The sequence below is a fragment of the Tamandua tetradactyla genome, chromosome 16 (genome assembly GCF_023851605.1).
Source record: "Tamandua tetradactyla isolate mTamTet1 chromosome 16, mTamTet1.pri, whole genome shotgun sequence".
Lineage (NCBI taxonomy): Eukaryota > Metazoa > Chordata > Mammalia > Pilosa > Myrmecophagidae > Tamandua > Tamandua tetradactyla.
The window spans coordinates 56,531,308-56,537,158 of NC_135342.1; the positions used below are offsets into that span (position 1 = coordinate 56,531,308).

The following is a 5,851-nucleotide window of genomic DNA, read 5'->3' on the forward strand; positions in this document are numbered from 1 at the left end:
AATTGGAAATAGCTTAACTGTACAACAATTAGGAGATGGTTAAGAATTATTACCAGTTTATCTAAATGAATACTTGGTAATTAAAAAATAATCTTGTTTTCAAAGCATACTTGAAAATGCTCAACAGTTTTGTGAAGTTAGGTAAGCAAACGACCTAAAACCCATGGGTTTTTCTTTCTGTTCATGCATTTTATTTTTGATGATAAATGCTCAGCTATATGTTGATATTGTGAGCCATTGATTGTATACATTGCATGATAACATGGTATGTAAATACATATCAATAAAATACAACTAAAAATAGTTAGAGCCTGACCATACAATGAGGTACAAATCTAAAAGGAAGGTCACAATCCAAAACTATTCTCTTTTGGATGGAAAATCTTTCCACAGTGGTTATTGGTAATAGTTTTATAATTCTAATGAGCAAGTCAAGGATCCCTATATTTTGGAGTCCCAGCTTTTATAAAGGCTGCAAATAAATATTAGGTCACATTTATCAATAATGACTCAGATGTTTCTTTCTAATGGATTGACCATAACATTTCCAAAGTTCTGCAATGGCCAACAGACCATAGGAAGACATTTCTTTAGGCTCCTGCTTGAAACCAACAGCTCCATCAAACTGCTGGCCTCTGCTCATACACTTCTTAAATGGAAATATTCAGTGGGAAACAGTAGAATGGACATAAGATAAAAAGTTGGAGAAATGTTAATATCCAAACTGTACAGAATATATATATATGAGTTGAAGTATTTGTTCTCTGATCAAATAGGAGTACTTGTTCTCTGATCAAATAGGAGTACTGAATATATCTTTAGCATTTTTCTTTCTATGATAAGTTGTGATGTTGGGATTCTTAGAATGAAGGAAAATGAACCCCAAGTAACAAATAACCTTGTGACCTTAAGGAAGATGAATATCTCCTGGGACTAACTTTATCATTTGTAAAACAGGATAAATAATCCTCTTTATATTTTCTCAGGTAGAGACTACATGTTAAATCACAACAAGACTCTGAAAGCCAATTAGATGGCAATCACCTTTCTTATGACATTATTTTATTTTATTTTTTGGCATAGGCAGGCTCTGGGAATCAAACCCAGGTCTCTGGCATGGCAGGTGAGAATTCTACCAGTGAGTCGCCATTGCACCACCCTTTTATGACATTATTTTTTTTATTAATGTTTTAATTTAAAAATATATATAACAACAAACAAACACAAACATTCTTAACTTATGATCATTCTGTTCTACATATATAATCAGTAATTCACAATATCATCACATAGTTGCATATTCATTATAATGATCATTTCTTAGAACATTTGCATCAATTCAGAAAAAGAAATGAAAAGAAAACAGAAAAAAATTCATGCATACCATGTGCCTCACCCCTCCCTTTCATTGATCACTACCATTTCAATCTAAATTTATTTTAACATTTGTTCCCCCTATTATTTATTTTTATTCCATATATTTTACTCATCTGCTGATAAGGTAGATAAAAGGAGCATCAGACACAAGGTTTTCACAATCACACAGTCACATTGTGAAAGTTGTATCATTTTACAATCATCTTCAAGAAACATGGCTACTGGAACACAGCTCTACATTTTCAGGCAGTTCCCTCCAGCCTCTCCATTACATCTTGACTAACAAGGTGATACCTATTTAATGCAAAAGAATGACCTCCAGGATAATTTCTCGACTCTGTTTGGAATCTCTCAGCCATTGACACTTTACTTTATCTCATTTCACTCTTCCCCTTTTTGGTCGAGAAGGTTTTCTCAGTCCCTTGATGCTGAGTCTCAGATCATTCTAGGATTTCTGTCCCACCTTGGGGGTAGATCCACACCTCTGGGAGTCATGTCCCACATAGATAGGGGGAGGGTAGTGAGTTTGCTTGTTGTGTTGTCTGGAGAGAGAGGCCACATTTGAACAACAAAAGAGGTTCTCTTGGGGGTGACTCTTAGGCCTAATTTTAAGTAGGCTTAGCCTATTCTTTGTGGGATTAAGTTTCATATGAACAAACCCCAAGAATGGAGGTTTGGCCTATTGCTTTGGCTGTTCCCATGACATTATTATTTGCTAAGCAGTTACTCATATATTATGAGAATCTACCTGGGATTTATATATGTGGTTTGCAGTAAGTTACAGTAGCTGAATTTACTGTTGGAACATATGTAGTCACTGATTTAGGTCCTTTAAATAACTCCATTTTGAGAGCTCCAGACTGTACTTTGAGGACTTTCTATTATCAGAATTGGTAGATTTTTTTCCAGGAGAAAAATTTAACTCTAAAGTTTCTGGAAAGAAGCTTTTAGACAAAAGAAATGCATTTCTAAGCTCTGAATTAACTAGAACATTAAACAAACAAACAACAAAAACATCCCCATAACACAAATTTTCAAATTTTTATTTTCAAAACAATGTCTTACAATATATATATACATATATATAAAATAAGGTACAAAATAATTTAATTTGCTTTTATCGATTGATCTGTACCTTCCAGTGCTTTTATCACTATTTTACAAAAACAAAAACAAAAGCAAGACAAGCTTATGACATGACTGGAATGTGGGAGAGATAGAGCCACTTAATCTTTTAGTTCTCTTCCCTCTTAATAAGATGAAATGCTCCATGCTTTCAATTGCCAGCTAAAGATTTTGCTGTTATTTTTAGGTGGCAGCAGATATATGCTTCAATAAAATATCAAAAAAGTCTGGACAGTATTTTCTAAATCCAGAATTCTAACATATTAACTCAGTTATATGTCCAATTTGTTTATATCTTCCCTTATAATCTTTACATATTTCATGAAATGATGGCTTAAATATAGATACAACTTTATATCATCAGTGCCTTTTTTTTTGAGTTAATACAATGGCTCTTGTGTTTTTCCATATAGTTACATGGCCTTCATTCTAAACTTTATTTTATTTTAGGGTTTTAATGCAATAAATCATTCAGAAAATGTGCTTTAATTGTCCCCTTTTATTTTGCATAAAGTTACTATTTGTTTTCTTTGACAATTTAAATATCTATATGCTTATCACAAATAAAGCATAGGATAGAATCTTAGAAAAAACAATAATACTTCAAAGAGAAAGAACATTTGTATAGCATCTAAAACTTATTTAGAAAATTTGTCCCAAATTCGAGGAAGAAATTTACAATTTTGCCAGAAATATTTGAGAATATCTTTTCAATTTATAATTGTTCTCTAATAAAATAACAGAGGCTTAAAAAATGCCAATGATTTTTCTGTCTCGGGGGTCTTCTATGGGTGAGAATTTGGGGAGCAGCTTGAAGGGAAAGTTTTGCCTCAGGCTGTCTTATGCAGTTGCAGTCAGTTGGTGGCTGGATTTGGAACAGTAGGAAGCTGGAGTAGCTGGAACTAAGTAAGCACTTCTTTTTCTTCATAAGTATCTCATAGTTTGGGTTTCTTCAGTGTATGGGGGCCTCAGAGTAGTCAGATTGCTTAGCAGACAGCTATAGGTTCCAAACTTGAGTACTCCAACAAGCAATGAATAGACTCAAAAGTGATACAGGGTCACATCTGACACTTCTCTTTATAAAGAGGTTATAAACCTGTCCAAGTAAAAGGATAGAGGTAGGCTATACCTCTTGATAGGGCAGTGGCAAAGTTCAAGAAAAACATGTGGGTTACAAGATACTGTTACTTTACCCCCAATAGGCACTGCGTTCATTAGGAGATGATACATAATGTCTTGGATTGAGAAAATGGTCATAGGCTGCTTTTAAGTGGTTTGGCCTCAAATAACCCATGCCAGCTCCGATCATGGCCTCAGCACATGGCCCTTCCCCATGCAAAGCGGTTTAGGAAACATAATCTTCGATGTCCTCAAAGAGAGGAGATTGCTAGGTTGGATTGCTAGAGTCCCTCATAAGCAGAGTGAAAGCCAGACAGGGAGTCCACAGAAAGCAATCAGAGGCTAGAAGTAAATAAGACCCAGTAGAAAAAGGAGAAGACACTGCTATGTGCATTGTCATGTAATAGAAAAGACAAGGATCATGGGTCATCAGCCACCATCTTGGGAGCAAGCATAATCTTGCTCATGCCTTGATTTTGGACATCTCCTAGCCTCAAAGCCATAAGCCAGTAATTTCCCATTGTTTAAACCAAACCATTATGTGATGTTTGTTTTAGCAGCTGGGAGACTAAAACACCTTGCTCCATTATCTTTAAGCTTAGGCAAGTGACTTACTTTCACCAGTGCACATTGCTGGCATACAGGGTTTAAAAGTGCCTATGTAGTGTGGCTTGGTATTGGCTGCTATGAGAAGAGCATGCCCAGGGTTACCCCTACCCTTCAACCTGGCCAAAAAATAAATACATATGGAGCAGACCTAAACCCAGTATGTACTTTGAAGCAGTACTGTCCAGGTGCATTCATCTTAGAGGAACCAAATCATCATTAACCTGCATCCATGAATGTGAAATAAATGCTTACTGTTATATACCACCGAGGATGGGGAAGTTTGTTATACAGCACTGTAATTTTAATAAATAGCTAAGAAGTAAAGATATATATATTTTTCTCATTGTCTGCTAGCCCCATTTTTTTTTTCTCTTAACAAAGCAGAGTAGTTGATTAATTAAGCATTAGACTATATGATGTGGGCTCCTTTATAGAGAAATAAGATGGCATGGATATTATTGCAGTTTTATGGCCACTTTTTTGTATTTACCAAATTAGGAATGAAGATGTGCAATCTTCCCATTGAAAAACTATGTTGGTGTGCCAGCTGGCTCAGGGCCATGATTTAAGGGAAGAGTAATGAATGAGGCAGAAGTAAATGGCCACCATCTGGGTAAAGCTCAAGTGAGCTTGTTTGGACAAGGCTCCAGGGTCGAGTAAATGAAACGGACTTTAATTTCAAGATGCAGCTGTTAGTGAATAATTCCCCCTTCTGCAAGCCTTTGAAAGTGTGGGAAGTTGGCAATATGTTTTCAAATGGGGCAGAATGCAGTTGTCATGTCTGCAGAAGCACACGACATGTCCCCTCAGCAAGTGTCAAGGAATGGGAAGATATTATTAGAGCTTTCTTGAGCCAAAAGAAATGGCTTGAGGGCTACACGAGAAAAGGTATGTTATCTGCAGGGCATATTAGAATATGCTGATTTCTTTTCCTTCACACCCTGAATTACTAAGAATGATACTTTGCAGTGCCCAGATTGCTAGGGTTTTGTTGTAAGTATTTAAACTGTTGGAGAAAACATAGCTAAACATACGGATCCTGGTGATTGTTTCCCTCTTGGGCGATTGGAATCCATGTATTCTGAAAAAACTTGGGTTTGCTAGAATCTTTTGAATACTTCAAAAAGGGACATTTAAGTAAAAGAGGACAAATTGTGTCCAGGGCTGCCATGTACTTTGCAGCATATGACTTTGGGATTTCTGATTTCAGCAGATTGTATGGATCTAGCTTGCCTAGAGATCTGAAGGGAGTAGATTGCTCAGAGTAACAATTAATGGCCTAAAAGAAAATATCTACATCCCCTAAATAGCCCATGTATACTGTAGTGGCTGATTGTACTGCTTGCAGTGGGATGGACAATAAATGCAATGCCAATAAATGGCAGCTAATAATAATTTAGATCACATCACAAATTTCAGTAAATCATTTCTATCAGTTGACAATATAGAAAAAATAAATACTGGATGAAGAACAATTCCTTTTCTTTCTCGAAACATGAGATGAGGATGGGATGGGGAACTACTGAGGAAGGATAGCCACATTGAGATCCTCAAGTGGGAATGATCAGGGAGCTACCAGGTGAGTTCTTAGGTGCAATGGTGGTGGGAAAAAGTTGGCACA

The 5,851-nt window shown here is 36.1% G+C and overlaps 1 non-coding gene across 1 annotated transcript; it reads right to left on the reverse strand.

Moving 5' to 3' along the window:
- Positions 1-512: 512 nt before the first annotated feature.
- Positions 513-649, reverse strand: LOC143660468 (small nucleolar RNA SNORA2/SNORA34 family). Its single transcript, XR_013164066.1, has one exon. It is a non-coding gene; the product is annotated as a small nucleolar RNA SNORA2/SNORA34 family (small nucleolar RNA).
- Between the last annotated feature and the right edge of the window lie 5,202 nt (positions 650-5,851).